At 39.9% G+C, this 19,857-nt stretch overlaps 1 protein-coding gene across 1 annotated transcript in view; it reads left to right on the forward strand.

The window, feature by feature from the left end:
* The window catches only part of SND1 (staphylococcal nuclease and tudor domain containing 1), a 420,486-nt gene that overhangs the window by 14,128 nt on the left and 386,501 nt on the right, over positions 1-19,857 (forward strand). The window lies entirely within an intron of this gene.

Genomic DNA, 19,857 nt, shown 5'->3' on the forward strand with positions numbered 1-19,857 from the left:
ACCATTGGTGACTTTTTAAAGTGCTTTAAGATTTCTGGTCGTCCCCAAACCAAATCTTTGGACTCGGGCTCCAGTCCGTCATTGTTTGGTAAACACTATTACAGATTGGGATGTGGAAAATATTCAGAAGGCACAGCCCTTGGAATTGTTAACCCTACTCATGACAAGCACAAGAAGATGTCTAATGCTTTGTGCACATACGGTGCTTAGAGTAGACCTTTACATCCAAGTCATCCAGTGTAGAATTTGATGTTTTTAGTGGCTACATTGTACTCCAACTGGGATGTGGTTTGGGGAGGGGGTTAGATTATGAGCCTGTCGGAGACAGCTGTGACCTGGCTTGATGTAGCCCTAAGCTTGCTTATGCCTTCTCCACTGAGCATCTCCCTCCCTGTCACAGTCTGTTCTTTGCTTATCCGCTTATATTTCTCTGTGAGCTCCTTCCCTAAAGATAAAAGGAAATAATATTACTCTCTCATTGCTATCAGTTTAGGCATTCAGGTTTGTTTTTGTTACCTTGGTATTTGGATGTCGGCTTTGGGATGTAAGTCTACCGAGATGTAAGCCTCTATGCCCCGTCTGTGCTTCAGTTACTACATGTGGGCATGTCTTGTCTATTAAACAAGAATAAACATGAGAATCATGGAGAATATAATCAGAAGAGATGATAGTGTTTGCTCAGACACAGAGTATCCCTTTGGGGGACACAGGAAGTAACTGAGAAAAGTGGGAAGACAATTGAATATTGAACAGTTAATTGGGAGATTCTCCAGTGTGGTCTAGAATATAGATTTGAGCGGTTCCTGTTGAGAATAGTCGACTTGACAGCTCACAGGAAATAATCAATTGAAATGAGTTAGGTAAGACATTCTTGAAGGCGGTAACAAGGGAAATTCGACATCTGGTAATAAGAGGACTGATGAGAGAAGCAGCCTGAAGAAGATGTTCCCAGAAATAACATGAACTTCCTAGGGGAGAATGAAATGATGCTGAAGACAGTTGGAGTTGCATTAGAGAGGGCAGAGGGAGAAGGAGGCTGGACAAGGTATTGAAGTCTGGGAACGGAGAATCCTAGATGAGGGAAGGACTGGGTGAGGACGTGCTTGCCTATGGGTCCTGCCAATGGGGGGAAGGCCTTGGAGAACATTTGGGCTACCTGTTGTCATTTGGCAGAGAAATAGGAAAAGCAGCTGTGAATGCAGCACATGCTCTGAAGAGCTTGGCTCCTGTTAGCTTCAGCAAAAATCCACCAAGCTGTGAGCTGCTTAAGGACAAGGATGTGTCTTAATTGTTTCTGTCCCCTGTCTCCAGAGTCCAGCACCGTGCTTGATACACAGTAGGGCCATTCCTTTATTCAAAAATACTTATTGAATGTTTACTTTGTCTCTGGTCTTGTTCTGGGCTCTGGGGCTACCATGGTGAATAAGATGGACATGGTCCTTGCCCTTACAGACCTTGCAGCATCGAGAGGAAAACTGATACTAAACAATTAATTATACAATTTAATGTTGTGATGAATTCCTTGGCAAGAAGTGGGGAATCGTCAGAGGGTGTATTTAGCCAGGCGATCTGACCTTGTCTGGGGATTGGGAAGGCTCCTTTGAAGAAACAGTTTAAGCTGAATTTGCTGGAGAACATACGTGTCTGAGCCAGGCAGATAGAGTGGTGAGTAAAGAGGTGGGGAATTAATAACTTTATTATGTATACCTGTCACCTGAGGATCTTGTTAAAATGAGGATTCTGATTCAGTAGGTCCAGGTTGGGTCTGAGAGTCTGTATTTCTAACAAGCTCTCAGCTGATTGCTGGTCTGTAATTTCCTTCACAGGCTCTCTGTGTGTCTTTCTCCTTACTTCTCCCTTTTTTATTCTTTTGTTTCAGTTGAAAGATGATGGGATTCACCTGGGTGATTTTTCCTCCCAGTCTGTAGCCATGGTGGCTGCAGTGATGTAACTGGTCAGTACTTTCAAACTCTTACTCTGCCTGTCCCCTCCATGTGTTGGCTGAAAATACCACAGTAGTCTCCCCTTATCCATGGAGGATACGGTCCAGGACCCCCAGTGGATGCCTGAAACTGCAGATAGTTCTGAACCCTATGTATACTGTTTTTTCCTATACATACCTACATACCTTTGATAAAGTTTAATTTATAAATTAGGCAAAGTAAGACATTAACAACAATAACTAATAATAAAATAGAACAATTATAACAGTATACTGTAATAAAAGTTACCATAGATCTTAGCAACCTCAGCATAGGATATTTTTCTTCCTTATTGAGAACTTTAACCTTTTCACTTAAAGGAATCACTTTATAGCTTCTCATTGGCATGTCTGAATTGCCAGCATCACTACTCTTGTGCTTTGGGGCCATTGAGTAAAATAAGGGTGACTTGGAACACAGGCGACAGTTGATGTGTTAACTGAGACAGCTACTAAGTGACTAACTGACGGGTGAGTAGTGGATGCAGCTTGGTCTGCTGGACAAAGGGATGATTTCATGTCCTGGGTGGGATGGAGCGGGATGGCTCGAGATTTTGTCATGTTGGTCAGAATGGTGCACAATTTAAAACTTATGAATTGTTTATTTCTTTAATTTTCCATTTAATATTTTTGGACTGCGGTTGACCTTGGATAACAGAAACCTCAGATAAGGGCAACTGCTGTACTCTACTGCCCTTGCATTTGGATTGAGACAGCCTGCATTGTAGAGAAGGTCAAAGGTCGGGGGGGGACCAGAGGAAGAAGTCTTAGGGTTTGGTAAGGACAAAAGAAAATAAAATCCTAAACTCAAGATCCAGTGTCTTGGAAATTAATATAGAGAATTTCTCTTGGGATTTCCCAAAACATCTTTCTCTTTGCTTCTAGATTAGAGTGGGGGACTCAGGCATTGTTTTTGATAACTTGATCCCTTTTTGATAATAAAGCCATCTTCCAGGGGTAAAGAGATTAAAACCAAGATGACAAGGTTTTGCTTAAACCAAAAATATGTATGATACTCTTGCCTCTTATAAAATGTTTTCAATCAGTGGTTTCTCAAAACTTTTGAGACATTAAGGAGTTTCTGGCTTTTCTGAATATAAAACCTAATTAGATCACATATCTAAATTTTAAAAATCCACACCAGAGAAGTAGTATAGGAAGGAAGTTTTAGGGAGATCCCCTCTTCCTTCCTAAGCCGGTTTATCGGGTGGGGGTCCTTTTTGGAGGCGATAGCCTTTTTGAACTGTTTGCTCAGAGAAGGTTTGAATTCTATAATTTGAAAGCATCCAGCATTTTATTTCACTTGGAAGGAGAACATAAAGCAGTGAATGGATCACGTCAAAAGATACGGTCCTTTCAACACACTAATAGTTTGACATTCATTTTGTTAGTTGTGTGCACTTAAGGAGGGAGAGGAAGGGTGTGATGGGGAGAAACAAATTTTGAAAATTGCCAATGAGATCTAGTTCTCATGGTTTGTTTGTATTGTCATTGAGACTCTAAAGCAGCCTGTATGTAGTATGTTTAAGTTTAGCGCCTTAAAGTTTTTAACTTAATTTTGAAATAATTTCAAACTTACAGAAAAGTTGCAAAAATGTTACAGATAACTCCTTTGTTCCCTTTACCCGGAGTCCCCACTTACCGTATCATCCTCTCTGTATTTATTACATACAGTCATTATTCATGGTAGTTATGTTCTATAAAGTTGCAAACACTGAATTAGTGAATACTGAACCGTTGCTTCTATGAGAATTACAGGGTTAGGTTCCTGTGAGCTTCTGGTCACCACATTTTAATCAAGTGATAGATACATAACCTTGTTCTATGTGTGCTTCTATTTAAAGACATGTTATTTAGTACATATTGTTGATTCATTAACATTGAACTTGTGATCAACAGCACCAAAACTCATGACTGAATGAGACTTACCTAACACATATTTTCTCTGTGAGGCACATCACAGCAGCTTTCTTTGTGCTTAGGAACACTTTGGGACTACCCCTGGGGGCCATTTAAAACTTAAACAGTGAAACCTCCAATGGAAAGCTCTCATCTCTGCAGTAATTCTCCTTTACATTTAAGAGTCTGAGTACTGGACCCTAACCATTTGGTAGAGGGGTCAAAGTCCTGTGGTGATAATCTTTAGAGACGATCTTTTAGATGTTCTGGAGTCAATTAATTTTTTGTTCTTCCTTTGGTAATTTTCACATGTAACTCTGCTCACTCTGAAATTTTCTTTTGACATCTGGAATGGATTTCTCTGAAATGACACTTCACATTTGCCTGTCATACAGTTTTTCAGAGTTCTCTTATTTCTGAGTAACTGTCTTGATCTCCAGGTCCTTGACACAGCAGAGCTCAGTGTTGAGTAGTGAGGACTTGGCTCTGCAGAAGACCATCATCCTGGGGACAGTCCTGGTACTGGCTTCCAGGAGACTGAGTCAGTTCTTTCGTGGGGAGGCTTTATTTGTGCAGGGGCTAAGTTACAGCTGTGGTGTTCTTTTATGGAAGTCACCAATTTTTTGACTCTTGGTTTTCATATCATATATTTAGTATTTGGAGTTTATAGAAAGTGCACTGGGAAAACCTGTGTTCTAGCCCTGATGCCATCATCTAACTGTGCCACAGTTTCCTCGGCTGTAAAATGAGGGTAACAGTGCCTGCCCTGCTTCCTCAGAATGTTGTGAGGATGAAGAGGGCCGAGAGTAGGGAGGGAGGGGAAGAGAGACCAATGTGCTGTTAGCATTTCTTGAGTACCTACTAGGTGTCAGGTACTGTGGGGCATCTCCCTTCATCATAACAAGCAGAGAAGATCGTAGTGGTATTACCCTCATAAGATGAGGGAATGTCACAATATTTGGAATGGTTTTCACTTGCGTTTGTGTGCAGGCTCAAGACTTACCTCATTTCCGGTTTCGTGGTTGCCTGAGGCTATGATTGCCAAGACACTTTGTCAAGTATGAAGTTCAGTACAGACTTAAGATATGACACTTCCTTACCGTAACTTCTGAGGCCAGAGATTCTGACATAAGCACTTAAATCCACTTTCCTAGAGAGTATCTTAGGTGATAAAGTAAAGAAACTAGATTATAGAATATTTATCTAATTCTTTCTGACTGAATTCAGTGGTGGGAAAATTTCCATGGCTTTGATATTTACTTTTATGCCTCCAGAGGAAATGTCCATTTTTTTCTGTTGTACATACTCTTCCAGTCTTTAATTCAGACCACACTTTGAGCCATTTCTTATAACAACAATATTGGCTATTATTTATGGAGTCTTCAGGCCAGCCTCAATGCTAAGTGCCTTATTCTCTTTTAAGTTTCGTAACAACTCTCATGGATATTCTTATATATTTACTTTATAGATGAGGAAACTGAGGCTAATAGAGCCAATTAAGTAACTTTCAGAGGTCGCCACTGATAGTGATGTGATCCTGAAAACTAAATTCTTACTGCTGTATACCACTGTTCTTCTCTGATTATAAAAATGAGCAGTTTGTATAACTTGAACTGGTAGTCCGGAGTTTATTTTTTGCTGTGCACTTGCTATTTAGACTACCATAAAACTAGTTTTCCTCTCACTCTCTTGTCGTGTTTAACATCAGGGGTTTGCAAACTGACCCTGTAAAGGGCCAGGTAGTAAATATTTGAGGTTTTGCAGGCCATAGGTTTCTGTTGCAACTACTCAACTGTGCCGTTCCAGTGCGAAAGCAGCCCTAGACAATTAAGTAAACGAATAAGCTTGGCTGTGTTACAGTAAAACTTTATTTATGGATCCTGAAATTTGAATTTCATACTCTTTTTCATGTATTACATAATATCCTTCTTTTGATTTTTTTTTTCAACCATTTAAAAATGTAAAAATCATTTTTAACTCATGGGTTGTACAGAAACAGGCGGGTAGGGCGGATTTGGCCAGTGGGCTGTAGTTTGCCAATCCTGCTTTTTATCATTCTGAAGTTTTCTTCCTTTGTGTCTCCTGTTTTTGGGTGTTCTTTTGCAATATTGGACTCTGAGTCTCTTGCATATAGTAGTGTTTAATAAGCGTTGGTTTGATTTGGGGCAGCCAGCTTTTATGGAAGCTTTCCTTGCTTAGTGATTTTAGCTTATGACACCTGCTCTGCTGGCACAGATAAGTGGAGATTTCAATTGGGGAAAAAGATTTAATCAGTAGGTAACCATTTTAACAGACATCCGCTCCCCAAATGCTTGTTTCTACATGTGGCATAGTGGAACATCAGGATTGAGGGACTTCAGATTGATGAGGCCCAGATTAGATACTCTTTTAGTTGCCCTCTCTCTGTAGATGATCGTTTATAGTCCCTCCGAGATTTTAACTCTCCTATTTCCAAACCAAAGCCCAATTTGTGGTACAGCTGGCCCCGGAGCAGCCACTTACGCTTGTCTCTGCTGGATGTGCTAGTGCTCCCAGAGCAAGTGGAACGGCATGCCATCAGGCCATGGGCTTCCAGTTCATTGTGTTTGAATGCTGGGCCCTCTAATTTGGGTTTGCCTCTTGCTTCTGCCAGAAAAAGAGAGAAAAAGCTGGCCGCGTTGGCGAGTATTCTGAGAAAGACCTCCCAGACCACACAGCTTATGTTCTTTTGGGATTGCTTGTTCTTTGTCTAAATGACTTTTTAATTTTCAAGGGATGATTCTTCCTGTGGAGGCAACAGCTCTGGCTGCCAGGAAGCTTTTTCTTGATATACTTTGTGAAAATTTCCCAATTTAAATTGTTTATCTTTAGTCTTGCTTTAATTTAGTTTCTTTAGAAGTTTTTTGCTTCATTCAAGTGTATTTAATAAAACCTTTCCTACCCTATTTGCAACAGCTCCTTCTGCATCCCCTGATGGTATGTATTTTTAGGTGGAGAAAACACCTTGTCCAGGGAGGAGTCTCCGGCCTGCTTCTTTGTCACTCTGACATTAGCCCAACATGTGCCGCCTTTGGGTTGTGGCAGTTGCAGGCTTCCAGATGGCACTGTGCACCTTTCAGCCCCATGACTTTCCTGGCTCTCCTTTCTGTGCCACAGAGGGAAAGGAGTTCATTCTACTTGCTGTATCGTTTCTCAGAAAAAGCTTATATTGTTTTCAGCCATTTTCATCCTTTTTAGAGCTTTGTAGATTTCACTGAAGTTCTGCTTCCTTCCTGTGACTTCTACCTTGTTATTTCTGGAGGACTTGAAAGTTTACAGTAGCCCTCCGTTCTGTGGTGAGTCACCATGCCTGACTTTTGGTTCTGAGTCAGCTGCCTTTTTAAAAAAATTTTTTGTTAGTGTTGTTCAGATAAGTATCTAATCTTCCTGCAATATATGGAAATCCTCTACAGTGAAATATATGTATATATTTTGTGTGTGTGTGAGGAAGATCAGCCCTGAGCTAACATCTGCCAATCCTGCTCTTATTTTGCTGAGGAAGACTGGCCCTGGGCTAACATCCATGCCCATCTTCCTCCACTTTACATGGGACACCGCCACAGCATGGCTTGCCAAGCGGTGCGTCGGTGTGCGCCTGGGATCCGAACCGGCGAACCCTGGGCCGCCACAGCGGAGCGCACGCACTGAACTGGTTGTGCCACCAGGCCGGCCCCGTGAAATATATATTTTATGTCCTCATGTTTTTGTACTTTAACATTGGACCTTAAAAAATTTTTTTATTGAAATAAATTCACTTGAAATTCACCCTTTTAATGTATATAATTCAATGTATACAGTGGTTTTTACTGTATTCACACAGCTATCACCACTGTCTAATTCTAGAACATTTTCATCAGTACTCAAAAGAAAAAGAAACCCTGTTCCCATTATCAGTCACTCCCTATTCTCCCCTTCCTCTAGCCCTTGGAATCCACTAAGCTACTTTCTGTCTCTATGGATTTGCCTATTCTGGATATTTCATATAAATGGAATCATTCAACATGTGGCTTTTTCTCTCTGGCATCTTTCTCAGTGTTTTCAAGTTTCATCCATGTCGTAGCATCAATCAGTACTTCATTTCTTTTTATTTCTGAATGATATTGCATTTTATGGATATACCACATTTTATTTATCCATTCATCAGTTGATGGACATTTGGGTTCTTTCTACTCTTTTTGGCTCTTGTGAACAGTGTTGCAAGAACATTTGTGTACACGTTTTTGTGTGGACATATGTTTTATTTCTCTTGGGTAGATACCTAGGAGTGGAATTGCTGGGTCATATGATAACTCTTTGTTTAACTTTTGAGGGCCTGCCAGAATGTTTTCCAAAGTGACTGCATCACCAGCAGCATATAAAGGTTCTAATTTCTTCACATCCTTGCCAACCTTATTATTGTCTGTCTTATTGATTATAGCCATCCTAGTGGCTGTGAAGTGATATGTCATTGTGACATTAATTTGCATTTCCCTTATGACTAATGATGTTGAGTATCTTTTCATGTGCTTATTGGCCATTTGTATATCTTCTTTGGATAAATGTCTATTCAAATCCTTTACCCATTTTTTAATTGGGTTGTCTTTTTATTGTTGAGTTATAATAGTTCTTAAGGATCTAGTATCTAGAATAATCAGATATGTTTTGTAAATATTTTTTCACTTTCTTGATAGCGTCTATTGAAGCATGATATTTTGAATTTTGACGAAGTCCAGTTTATCTTGTTTTTGGTTGCTTGTGTTTTCTAAGATGGTGTCATATCTAAGAAACTGTTGCCTAATCCAAGATCACGAAGATTTACACCTATGTTTTCTTCTAAGAGTTTTGTAGTTTTTAACTCTTACATTTGGGTCTCTGATACTTTTTGAGTTAACTTTTGTGTATGGTGTGAGGTAGAGGTCCGACTTCATTCTTTTGCGTGTGCATATCCAGTTTCCCCAGCACATTTTTGTTGAAAAGATTCTTTTCCAATTGAGTTATCTTGGCACCCTTATTGAAAATCAGTTGACCACAAATGTATGGGTTTATTTTGGGCCTTTTTATAACATTTTAACGTTCATCAGGTGGCTGCCCTTATTCTTTATATTGGATCTTCATACTGGCAAATACTGCTAAGATATTTCTGTTATATCTTAACAGGCGGAATACCTGTTAAGGCAGTCCTCCTTGCAGAGCTAATAAGATGCTCTCAGCTAATAAGGTTCCATTCTTAGCCAAGATGATTTTTGCTCTTGATGCTGTGAAAAAAAATACTGGCTTTATTGACATACTTATGGATTTCTATACCATCACTTTCTTTGCCCTAAGTATAGTGCAGCTAGGTTTTTGTAGTTTTCTGTCTCCTGGTGTCTGTGGTTTGGAGGTTTAAGAGTTAAATGCACCAAATTATTTATCAGGATCTAGTGAAGATTTAATGTGGTGTTTCTGTTGCTGGGCAACATTTTAGTGGCTTCCCATAAAGTGTTTCACTGTAGGTAAATCTCTCAGTAAACCTATAAGTGGGTTTGAACAGTTTGAGTCCCTATTTTCCTTCTCAGCTGGCTTATTTCAGCCTTTGTCACCACCTGACTTGTGCCCTGAAGCCAGGTCCTTTATTGGCAGAGCTGAGAAATGTCTAATCCATAACCTCAGTCAAACTGACTCATTGTGACAGCCGTTTTCACAAACCTCCTGCTGTATCAGGTAGGGCTAAGATCATTTTTCTAGAATATGTCATTTTATTAATATAATTGGATAAAGCAGTTACCATATGACTTGCTTTCTATGCCCTATAAATTAGCAATTAAGTATAATTACCGCATCCATGAAAGTTTGCAACATGAATTAGTACAGCTTTGGCAGAACAATTAGCCGTGACAGTTTCCTCTCAATCTTAACATTATTCTTCTGAAATTAAAATGCTGATAAACAAATGATATATTTTACTTACTTGTTGTCTTTATTGTTTGTCTGTCTCTCCCACTAGTGCCAGCTCTCCAAGTGCAGACATTTCTGTCTGTTTTATTTCACTCAGGTACACCACTTGCCTAGAACAATGTCTGGCACATAACAGACACTCAGTAAATTGTGTTGAATTAAAAAATGAAGAAATGAATCAGTCAATGAATAATTATAAAAAATAATCAACGTAGCTGTCAGGTCTTTGACAGAGGAGAAATGACTTGTTTTGGTACCATAAGAGTTACAAATTAAGTTTGATATATAGACCCTTGGTCTTTTTCATAGTTCAAGACATTTTAAGTATTTTTTTCCCCCAAAAAGCTATTTCTCCTGGGCTTTATTTGGTGGGGAAGCTTAGATAAGAGAAGGCCATTAATTTTTTTTTTTAATTTTTTTGGTGAGGAAGATTGGCCTTGAGCTAACACCTGTTGCCAATCTTCCTCTTTTTACTTGAGAAAAATTGGCCCTGAGCTAACATCTGTGCCCACCTTCCTCTATTTTGTATGTGGGACGCCACCACAGCATGGCTTGATGAGCGGTGTGTAGGTCCATGCCGGGGATCCGAACCTGTGAACCCTGGGCTGCCGAAGCAGAGCGCACTGAACTTAACCACTCTGCCGCTGGGCCAGCCCCCCCATTAAAATACTTTTTTTGAGAAAGACCTTGAGTAAAGACTATTGACAAGTAAGGCAGGTGGAGGGAGTTTAACAATATTTGGAAGATGAAATGGAGATAGAAAAAAGGGGAGGTATAGTGTGTTTTGAACTATTTCAGTTCCTATAAATAGTGGGAAGGAAACTAGTTTTTCACTTATAGACAGGTCTCTTCCTTTCTTTTTTTAAATTTTTTGTTTAGTGCAGTAACATTGGTTTATAACATTGTATAAATTTCAGGTGTACATCATTATACTTCTATTTCTGCATAGATTACATCATGTTCACCACCCAAATACTAATTACAACCCATCACCACACACATGTGCCGAATTATCCCTTTCGCCCTCCTCCCTCCGCCCTTCCCCTCTGGTAACCACCAATCCAATCTCTGTCTCTATGTGTTTGTTTATTGTTGTTATTATCTACTACTTAATGAAGGAAATCATACGGTATTTGACCTTCTCCCTCTGACTTATTTCACTTTGCATAATACCCGAAATGTCCATCCATGTTGTCACAAATGGCTGGATTTCATCGTTTCTTACGGCTGAGTAGTATTCCATTGTGTGTGTATATATACCACATCTTCTTTATCCATTCATCCCTTGATGGGCACTTAGGTTGCTTCCAAGTCTTGGCTATTGTGAATAATGCTGCAGTGAACACAGGGGTGCATGTATCTTTACACATTGGTGTTTTCAAGTTCTTTGGATAAATACCCAGCAGTGGAATAGCTGGATCATATGGTAGTTCTATCCTTGATTTTTTGAGGAATCTCCATACTGTTTTCCATAGTGGCTGCACCAGTTTGTACTCCTACCAGCAGTGTATGAGAGTTCCCTTCTCTCCACATCCTCTCCAACACATGTTTCCTGTCTTGTTAATTATAGCCATTCTGATGGGCGTGAGGTGATATCTCATTGTAGTTTTGATTTGCATTTCCCTGATAGTTAATGATTTTGAACATCTTTTCATGTGTCTGTTGGCCACCTGTATATCTTCTTTGGAGAAATGTCTGTTCAGGTCTTTTGCCCATTTTTTAATTGGGTTAGTTTTTTTGTTGTTGAAATGCATGAGTTCTTTATATATTTTGGAGACTAACCTCTTAGCAGATGTATGGTTTGCAAATATCTTCTTCTAATTGTTAGGTTGTCTTTTCGTTTTGTTGATGGTTTCCCTTGCTGTGCAGAAGCTTTTTAGTTTGATGTAGTCCCATTTGTTTATTTTTTCTGTTGTTTCTCTTGCCCAGTCAGACATGGTGCTTGAAAATATGTCGCTAAGACCGATGTCGAAGAGCATACTGCCTATGTTTTCTTCTAGAAGTTTCATAGTTTCAGGTCTTACATTCAAGTCTTTAATCCATTTGGAGTTAATTTTTGTGTATGGTGTAAGGTAAGGGTCTACTTTCATTTTTTTGCATGTGGCTATCCAGTTTTCCCAACACCATTTGTTGAAGAGACTTTCTTTTCTCCATTGTATGTTCTTGGCTCCTTTGTCAAAGATTAGCTGTCCATAGATGTGTGGGTTTATTTCTGGGCTTTCGATTCTATTCCGTTGATCTGTGTGTCTGTTTTTGTGCCACTACCATGCTGTTTTGGTTACTATAGCTTTGTAGTATATTTTGAAATCAGGGAGTGTGATACCTCCAGCTTTGCTCTTTTTTTCTCAGGATTCCTTTAGCTATTCAGGGTCTTTTGTTGTTCCATATAAATTTTAGGATTCTTTGTTCTATTTCTGTGAAAAATGTTGTTGGAACTTTGATAGGGATTGCATTGAATCTATAGATTGCTTTAGGAAGTATGAACATCTTAACTATGTTAATTCTTCCAATCCAAGAGCACGGAATATCTTTCCATTTCTTTGTGTCTTCCTCAGTTTCTTTCAGCAATGTTTTATAGTTTTCGGTGTACAGATCTCTTTGGTTAAGTTTATTCCTAGGTATTTTATTCTTTTTGTTGTAATTGTAAATGGGATTGTATTCTTAATTTCTCTTTCTGCTACTTCGTTGTTAGTGTATAGAAATGCAACTGATTTTTGTATGTTGATTTAGTATCCTGCAACCTTACCGTATTTGTTTATTACTTCTAAAAGTTTTCTGGTGGATTCTTTAGGGTTTTCTATATATAAAATCATGTCATCTGCAAATAGTGACAGTTTCGCTTCTTCCTTTCCAATTTGGATCCCTTTTATTTCTTTCTCTTGCCTGATTGCTCTGGCTAGGACTTACAGTACTATGTTAAGTAGGAGTGGTGAGAGTGGGCATCCTTGTCTGGTTCCTGTTCTTAGAGGGATAGCTTTCAGTTTTTCACCATTAAGAATGATATTAGCTGTGGGTTTGTCATATATGGCCTTTATTATGTTGAGGTACTTTCCTTCTATACCCATTTTATTCAGAGTTTTTATCATAAATGGATGCTGTATCTTGTCAAATGCCTTCTCAGCATCTGTTGCGATAATCATGTGATTTTTACTCTTCATTTTATTAATGTGGTGTATTACGTTGATTGATTTGCGAATGTTGAACCATCCCTGCATACCTGGAATAAATCCCACTTGATCATGGTGTATAATCTTTTTAACGTATTGTTGTATGGCATTTGCTAGTACTTTGTTGAGGATTTTTGCATCGATGTTCATCAGTGATATTGGCCTGTAATTTTCTTTTTTTGTGTTGTCCTTGTCTGGTTTTGGTATCAGGGTAATGTCGGCTTCGTAGAATGAGTTAGGGAGCTACCCCCCCTCCACAATTTTTTGGAAGAGTTTGAGAAGGATAGGTATTAAGTCTTCTTTGAATGTTTGGTAGAATTCACCAGGGAAGCCGTCTGGTCCTGGACTTTTATTTTTGGGGAGGTTTGTGATTACTGTTTTGATCTCCTTACTGGTGATTGGTCTATTCAAATTCTCTACTTCTTCTTGATCCACTTTTGGAAGGTTGTATGATTCTAAGAATTTATCCATTTTTTCCAGATTGTCGAATAGGTTGGCATATAGCTTTTCATAGTATTCTCTTATAATCTTTTGTATTTCTGAGGTGTCTGTTGTAATTTCTCCTCTTTCATTCCTGATTTGACTTATTTGTGCCTTCTCTCTTTTTTGCTTGGTGAGTCTAGCTAAAGGTTTGTCAATTTTGTTGATCTTTTCAAAGAACCAGCTCTTGGTTTTATTGATTTTTTCTATTGTTTTTTTAGTCTCTATTTCATTTATTTCTGCTCTGATTTTTCTTATTTCCCTTCTTCTACTGATTTTGGGCTTTGTTTGTTCTTCTTTTTCCAGTTCCTTTAGGTGCATTATTAGATTGTTTATTTGAGATTTTTCTTATTTGTTGAGATAGGCTTGTATTGCTATAAACTTCCCTCTTAGAACCGCTTTTGCTGTATCCCATAAATTTTGGCATGTTGTATTTTCATTTTCATTTGTCTCCAGGTATTTTTTGATTTCTTCTTTGATTTCTTCGTTGACCCAATCGTTGTTCAGTAGCATTTTGTTTAATCTCCACGTATTTGTGGCTTTTCTGATTTTCTTCCTATAGTTGATTTCCAGTTTCATACTGTTGTGGTCAGAAAAGATGCTTGGTATTATTTCAGTCTTCTTAAATTTATGGAGACTGGTTTTGTGGCCTAATATGTGATCAATCCTGGAGAATGTTCCATGTGCATTTGAAAAGAACGTGTATTCTTCGGTTTTTGCATGGAATGCTCTGTATATATCTACTAGGTCCATCTGTTCTAGTGTGTCATTTAAGGCCAATGTTTCCTTATTGATCTTCTGTTTGGATGATCTATCCATTGGTGTAAGTGGAGTGTTAAAGTCCCTTACTATTATTGTGTTACTGTCTATTTCTCTTTTTATGTCTGTTAATAAATGCTTTATATATTTAGGTGCACCTACATTGGGTGCATAGATATTTACAAGTGTTATATTCTCTTGTTGGATTGTTCCCTTGATCATTATGTAATGCCCTTCTTTGTCTCTTTTTACAGTTTTAAAGTCTATTTTGTCTGATATGAGTACTGCTACCCCAGCTTTCTTTTCGTTGCCATTTGCGTGGAGTATCTTTTTCCATCCCTTCACTTTCAGTTTGTGAGTGTCTTTAGGTCTGAAGTGTGTCTCTTGTATGCAGCATATATATGTGTCTTGGTGTTTTATCCAATCAGCCACCCTATGCCTTTTAATTGGGGCATTTAGTCCATTGACATTTAAAGTAGCTATTGATAAGTATGTACTTACTGCCGTTTTTTAACTTTTTTTCTCAGTGTTTTTGTAGTCCTTCTCTGTTCCTTTATCCTTCTATACAGAATTGATGGTCTCTTTAGTTTGATCTCTGTCTGAAAGCTCTACTCTTTAACTCCCCTCCTCCCTCATTTTATGTTTTTGATATCATATCTAACCTCTTTTTTGTGCATTTGTATCCGTTGCCCTCTTATCATGGAAATAGATAATTTTTCCTATTTGTGGTCTTCTCTTTTCCCCTTAAATCAGCCCCTTTAACATTTCTTGTAGCACTGATTTCTTGGTGACAAACTCCTTTAATTTTTGCTTGTCTGGGAAATTTTTGATCTCTCCTTCCATTTTGAATGATAATCTTGCTGGGTAGAGTATTCTTGGCTGTAAGTTTTTTCCTTTTAGCACTTTAAATATATCATGCCACTCTCTTCTAGTCTATAAGGTTTCTGCTGAGAAGTCAGCTGATAGCCTTATGAGGTTTCCTTTGTATGTAACTTGTCTTTCTCTGGCAGCTTTTAGGATTCTCTCTTTATCTTTAATTCTAGACAGTTTGATTATGATGTGTCTTGGTGTGGGCCTATTGGGTTTATCTGGTTTGGGGCTCTCCGTGATTCCTGTACCTGGATGTCTGCTTCCTTCCTTAGGTTAGGGAAGTTTTCATCTATTATTTCTTGAAATAGATTCTCTGCCCCTTTGTCTCGCTCTTCTCCTTGCGGGACACCTATAACACAGATGTTAGTGTGCTTGATGTTGTCCCAGAGGTCCCTTAGACTGTCCTCACTCTTTTTAATTCTTTTCTCTTTTACCTGTTTGGCTTGGGTAATTTCTTCTACTCTTTCGTCCAGCTCGCAGATCCATTCTTCTGCATCCTCTACTCTGCTTTTGAGTCCTTCTAGCGAATTTTTCATTTCCAGTATTGTAGTCTTCATTTCTGATTGGTTCTTTTTTATATCTTCCATTTCTTTGTTGACTTTCTCACTGAGTTCATCTATTCTTCTCCCCACATCAGTGAGCATCCTTAACACTCTTAGTTTGAACTCTGTCGGGTAGGTTGCTCATCTCTGTTTCACTTAGTTCCTTTTCTGGAGTTTTGTCCTGTTCTCTTACTTGGAATGTATTCCTTTGCCTCCTCATTTTGCCTCTTTCCCTGTGCTTGTGTCTACGTATTAGGTAGGTCAGCTACGTCTCCTGCTGTTGGATAGGTGACCTTATACAAGTGATGCCTTAGGAGTCCTGCAGTGTGCTTCCCTCAGTTCTCAATGTTCCAGGGGTGACCCCTATGTGGGCTGTGTGTGTCCTTCTGTTGTGGCCTGTTTGCTCTCCCTGTATGCGCCCAGGTAGGCCGAGTTATGCTCCTGGTCAGCTGTTGTAATGCTCAGCTGTTTGTAGTTGTTGTGGGCCCTTCAGTCTCTTTATCAGGTGCGGGGAGCTCCAGCACAGTTGGCTGCAAGTTTTAATACCACATTTGTGTTGCAGTATTTCTTTTAAGTGAGTAGGCCCCCAGCGTGGCAGGTTGTTAGGCTCAGGGGCTTACAATTGCTATAAGCCTCCAGCCTTTAGGTCTCTTGTCAGCTCTCTGAGGATTGCAGCTGGGTGGGGCTGGCCTCAGGCACAGGAGCACCCAATTGTTTCAGACTTTGGAAGGTGGGGCAGACCTCCTATGTGGGTCTTTGAGAAGCACAAGTCTTCTGCAGCTGACAAGCCCTGCTGCCCACAGGTCCACACACACAGTCAACACAGTGCTACCCCGCGTGTGTGCCCTGACCTCCCGAAGTGGACCCAGTCTCTCCACAGCGGGAGCCCCACACACTTCACCACCGCCCCAAAATGTCTCTTCCTTTCTTAATGGCCTGCGGACACAGTCTTTTCCTACCTCTCCACCAAGGCCATGGCTGAGTGAGAGGGAGAAAGTTTCGTAGGAAAAATGTACACGTGTCAGTCCTTTCCTCCTGGGGAAACAGGAATATCTATTCTTGTTGCTTAGGAGTTGAATTGGTGACTGCTGCTTGAATTTGTGTATTCAATAGTATAAAAGTTGTCTGGCAACCTATAAAGTAAAGGTCATCTCTCTCTAATAGGAATTCAAGCATTGACTGTTGTCTGGCATATTTGGTGCAATAAGGCAAAGAAGTTCTGACAGCAGTCCTCAGAATAGCATTCAGGGAGAGGGGAGGATGTACAAAGGAAGTTTTGCAAAATTCCTATGCACAAGTTGTTGGGCAAAGCCCTTAATGGGGCCGGGATAATAGTTACAGACCCGTTGCCCCCCAGGGATCTAGTTTACTAGGTGGAGGCATTAGAGGTAGCCTCTTTCTGATATTGAGGGGAAAAGAGGGAATTTTCTCATCACTTATTCTGTTCTTGAGCTTTTCAGTGTGTTTGTCAGACTTGAGAAATAAGGATTGTTTCCTAGCCTGGGCCAGTGCTCACTCATCAGAGTTTACATTGATCAGCCAAGTGAGTTTTCTTATGAAAGGGCCTTAGCTTTTCCAACTGGGTCTCCTGGGAGTGCTTTATTTTTGTGAAAAGTTGACTAAAATTGAGGAGCAGGCATTGGAGGCAGGTGCTCTGCTTTGTATGTTGTAGGTAGGTTGGCTCTCCTCAGCCCTGTTTGGAATTTGTTTGTGAATGATTTCAAGTGCAGGTATTCTACAGTGTGTACTATGCTTGCTTGTGACACTCGTGAAGAACCTAACTGTAAATGAATCAGATCCAAGCTCTTTTTCTTTTCTTCCTTTGGTCCTTCTCATTTCAGGAACACCAACCATCCTCTGCCCTAGTATACCTATTCTTTCTTGGCCTCGCTTTGTTTGAGAGCTTATCTTTTTAGAATGTCAGTTCCCAGGAATGATGCCCACGGCATGGGTTCTCAGAAAAGGCTGTTAGCAAGGCTGGTTGGAAGCTGTAGAGTTTAGTTGCTGATAACACTTGATCAGAAAGGATAAAAATGAAGAGCATGACTTGTAACTGGATAAAGGAAAATAGTCTTTTATTATGCGTGTATGGTGTAGGCAAGGAGGAGCCATTTAGACCGAGGTTTATGTGCTCAAGTTATTGGGGATACTGAGACAATCAGGGCACTATTTTTTAAAAAATTGGAATGCACATATGTGTTGGACAGAGTTTCTGTAAAATGGTAGTAGAATGGATAAATGAACTGTGGTATAGTCATACAATGGAAAAAGTAAAAACTGTTTTTACTTTTATAAGAGAAATACCTACAGTTCCTCCCCTCTCCCTGAATGCTATTCTGAGGTGTTTAACATCAACATGAATGAGTTTTACCAAAAAAAAAAAAAAGGAAAAGAAGCAAGTCACTGATGGGCGCATGCAGTAGACTCATAACTTATATAGGGTTCAGAAATAGGAAAAACGAAACTATATTGCATAGAGATGTATACCTACATAGTACAACTGTTCAAAAACGCAAGGAAGGAATTCCACAATGGTCAGGATAATGGCAGAGAAGGGGCTACAAGTAGAGCAGGGCAGAGAGGGAACCCAAGGTCCTGGCAGTGTTCTAGTTCTCTTAACTTGGATAGTGGGTTTTCAGTTGTTTGCTTATCTTGTTTTTTAACATGTACATATATGTTTAAATGTCCTTCTGTATTTATATTAATATTTCACAATTTAAAGCACTAGTTAAGGTGGAGAAGTGAGGGAGAAATGTCAGCTAAGCAAGTGTGTATAGGAGTGGTTTCCCTTTGTACTCCATTTCTTTTGATTCAGCTTCCTTTCCAAGGACCATTTCTTTACAGAGAACTCCATGGTCTTGTCTGCCCCAGGGCTCTATCTTGGCAGAACTCTCCAACATTCTGTCTACTAACTTCAGCAGCTATTTCTTGTTTTGAAGCACGGAAATGAACATCTTTCAGATCTCGTGAAGCCAGTGCTGGAGCCCACTTGTTATTAAATCGTGCCTCGCTGAACAAAGACAGCTTGAATAGCTTGGGTGATGTTTGTCATTTGTTCTCTACGCCTCTTTTTCTCTTCTCCCACTTGAAATCCTCCCTTTTTCTCCCATGCAAGTGTTTTAAAGTTAAATACTAGTGAGCTTCAGAGCTTTTCTCACAGTTGCAAGTGGGTTCCGTGTCTGGTGCCTTTTTTTTTTTTTGGTGAGGAAGATCAGCCCTGAGCTAACATCTGCCAATCCTTCCTCTTTTTGCTGAGGAAGACCGGCCCTGTGCTAACATCTGTGCCCATCTTCCTCCACTTTGTGTGGGACGCCGCCACAGCATGGCTTGACAAGTGGTGTGTTGGTGCACGCGCGCTTAACTGCGCCACTGGGCCGGCCCCGTGGTGCCTTTGACTATAGAGATGAAAAGATCTACTGCGCTTGGGAGCCTTAAAGTGCTTTTTACTCTCTTCTGTTTTAATCATCTAGAGCATGGGTTTTCTAGATTACTTCTAGACTATGGGCACTGTCTACGACAGAAGCGTAAGCACTGGGCTCTGGCTGCACTGCTTCCACATTAGCCTTGGGGATACTCAGCTCCTTCTGGATGGTGTGTAGGGGCTTCTTCCTTTAGCGTCCCCTTTTCTGAGGCTTTCCATTGCTTGCTTCCACCCTAGCATGGAATGTGTGTATGGAGGTATTAACTTCTTAATAATTGAAAAGAACACAGGTGGTGGTGCTTGCTGGGATGAAATTGCAAAGGTTATTTTATTTATTTATTTTTTTGGTGAGGAAGATTGGCCCTGAGCTAACATCCATTGCCAATCTTCCTCTTTAACATCTGTGCCCATCCTCCTCTCTTTTGTATGTGGGATGCTGCCACAGCATGGCTTGACAAGCAGTGTGTAGGTCTGCTCCCAGGATCTGAACCTGTGAACTCCAGGCCGCTGAAGTGGAGCACGCAAACTTAACCACTATGCCACTGGGCCGTCCCCCACAAAGGTTATTAATCTCTCTGTCTCACATACCTCTTCACCCCAAAAAGCCTGTTTATGACTTTTCTGTTGTTGGTTTAATTCCTACTTGTATTTCTGGGTCTGTCATTTCAGAATCTAGCCCAAGGTTTTTTTGTTGGTATTCCTCTTATAAAAGTAAAAACAGTCCTATTCATTTAGTTGTTCAACAGATATTTGAGTACTGCCAAGGTGCCAAGTACTGTTCTAGATGTTGGAGATACAGTATTGAAC

This window comes from Diceros bicornis, chromosome 3 (genome assembly GCF_020826845.1).
Source record: "Diceros bicornis minor isolate mBicDic1 chromosome 3, mDicBic1.mat.cur, whole genome shotgun sequence".
NCBI classification, from domain to species: domain Eukaryota; kingdom Metazoa; phylum Chordata; class Mammalia; order Perissodactyla; family Rhinocerotidae; genus Diceros; species Diceros bicornis.